This window comes from Choloepus didactylus, chromosome 3 (assembly GCF_015220235.1).
Source record: "Choloepus didactylus isolate mChoDid1 chromosome 3, mChoDid1.pri, whole genome shotgun sequence".
Classification (NCBI taxonomy): domain Eukaryota; kingdom Metazoa; phylum Chordata; class Mammalia; order Pilosa; family Megalonychidae; genus Choloepus; species Choloepus didactylus.
Genome location: NC_051309.1, coordinates 191,859,112 through 191,861,112, shown reverse-complemented (window position 1 = coordinate 191,861,112; position 2,001 = coordinate 191,859,112). Strand labels below are relative to the sequence as shown.

Here is a 2,001-nt window from a genome sequence, read left to right as displayed (position 1 = left end):
TTGATCTTTATTTGATTTGACAAAATCTTCATTATTAAAAGACAGATAAAATTTGAGCTCAATTTGTATCTCACAAATTAAGTTCCACAGTATTTAGAATATTATGTAAGAAATGACAAATGAGGGGAAAAAGAATAAAAGCATCATATGCAGAAGCTCCTGGAAAAGGGGTAACTATATCTGCAGGTGAGGTCCATAATGTTCAGTGCATAAAAAAAAAATCCTGGAGAAAATGCAATTAACTTATTTGGGTGAAGTGTTTTTCCTTTGAGGGCAGAGAAAGATGGTAAAGAGAGGCAGGAATTCAAAGGCATATGCAGAATAGCTTCTCCATCTCAAAATAGTAATACGGATACTTAAATCATGGCACTAGGGTACCTCTAAGAAAAACAATACCTTAACCAGTGTAGGGTCATTGCATAATTCTTTGGTAATATGTACAATTTTCAAATAATGGAGTAGACTTAAAGAATAACTTCAACAGTGGCTACCTTTCTTCTCAACCTCTGTAGCTTGATATGTTTCAGCAGCACAGGGACAATTTTTCACACAGTTTCTAGGGAACCATCCTCTTATCCTTTGAAATGCCTGCTATAAACGAACCATCAAGAATTTTATCTCCATGCAACCAGTACCTTAAACTTCTTGTAGATAAAATGAACTGCCTTTTCTGTAGCATTATTCAAGGATCTTCAGTGAAGGGACTTGTGAAGAAGGTTTTGATTCAAAGGACAGCAGGCACCACTATACTATTCTATTATTTTATAGTGAGTACTTCTGAATCTATCTGCTTTTGTTTCAACTGTTCTATTGTTAGGCTGTACTGCTGGCAGCCTTCTCTTATTGACCACGCCAATCCATCTTCTTTAGGGACCCCTGACCATGTAAATACCTGTTTAAAATTCTTCCATCTACTTTGCAAATCATAAGGAAAAACAAAGACTTCATCCCATTGATAATATTCAATTTGATCTTTAGCCTTCTCTTCAATCCGTGAATCAAGAGAAGTTTTGTTTCTGAGACTTATTTTCATCTGGATGAAAAACAACATCCCAAGAGCTATAGTTGTTCCTAGAGCTAATCCTAAATCAAACAAGGTGGCAGCAAATGCAGCTCATCCAAATGGAACAATCGGAAGACAATCTGTCTGGGCTGCACTCATGTCAATATTTACCGTGTTCCACCCAAAAAAGAGCTGTGTGTTATGTAGTCATGACACACAATGAAAGTAGTGTGACTATAGCCCAGGGTTTCAAAAGGAGAAACTATGTGTCAGAAGCATGATTTGGTAACCACAACAGTTGTTGATCCAAGAACAGTGACAGTCCATCTTCATCACACACCTGTTACCCTTTCTGCAGTGATGTGAACATGGTGCCTTGTATGTTTGGCAAACTTTGAAATATTGAAAATACATGCTGTCCTGAGAATTTTCCAGTTTCCACCCAGAAGGACAAAGCCACAACCCACAAACATGGCACTGAAGTAATTAGAAAGAATCAGGACCATCCAATTTATCAACCTGATGAAATTTATGCTTTCTCCAGTTGTACGTAAGGGCCAATACCAAACACAGAGTCAATCATGGTCTTCATAGAACAGACCACTATAACACCAAGGGCTATGACAGGACCCGAGTGACACAGTCTCTAACTCTTAGAGATTTTCAAACTTGATTACTGAGCAGATGCACCCATTTTGGTGAGGAAGAGTTCTTCCTATTTTTAAAGAGTTATAGATTTCCTTTTTCTGTGCACACATTCCCGTATGTCACAAGTCTATGTATCTCCCTTCACTGTCACGCCTTCAGGTTGTGGCATGATAATGGACATCATGTCGTTTTCACTGTTAAGCACTCACAGCTCTATATCTTAACAAGGAGAATCCAGTATCTTGGTATGAAACTCAACCTCAGTCTGGTTCCTGGTGTCCACTCCTCAGCCGTCGCATTCCCGGAGCACTTAGGCTCAGTAGGAAGAGATTTTCTTCTCTTTGGATAAC

The 2,001-nt window shown here is 38.5% G+C and overlaps 1 pseudogene; it reads right to left on the bottom strand.

Moving 5' to 3' along the window:
• Positions 1–477: 477 nt before the first annotated feature.
• On the bottom strand, positions 478–1,586 carry LOC119530603 (annotated as a pseudogene).
• Positions 1,587–2,001: the final 415 nt, after the last annotated feature.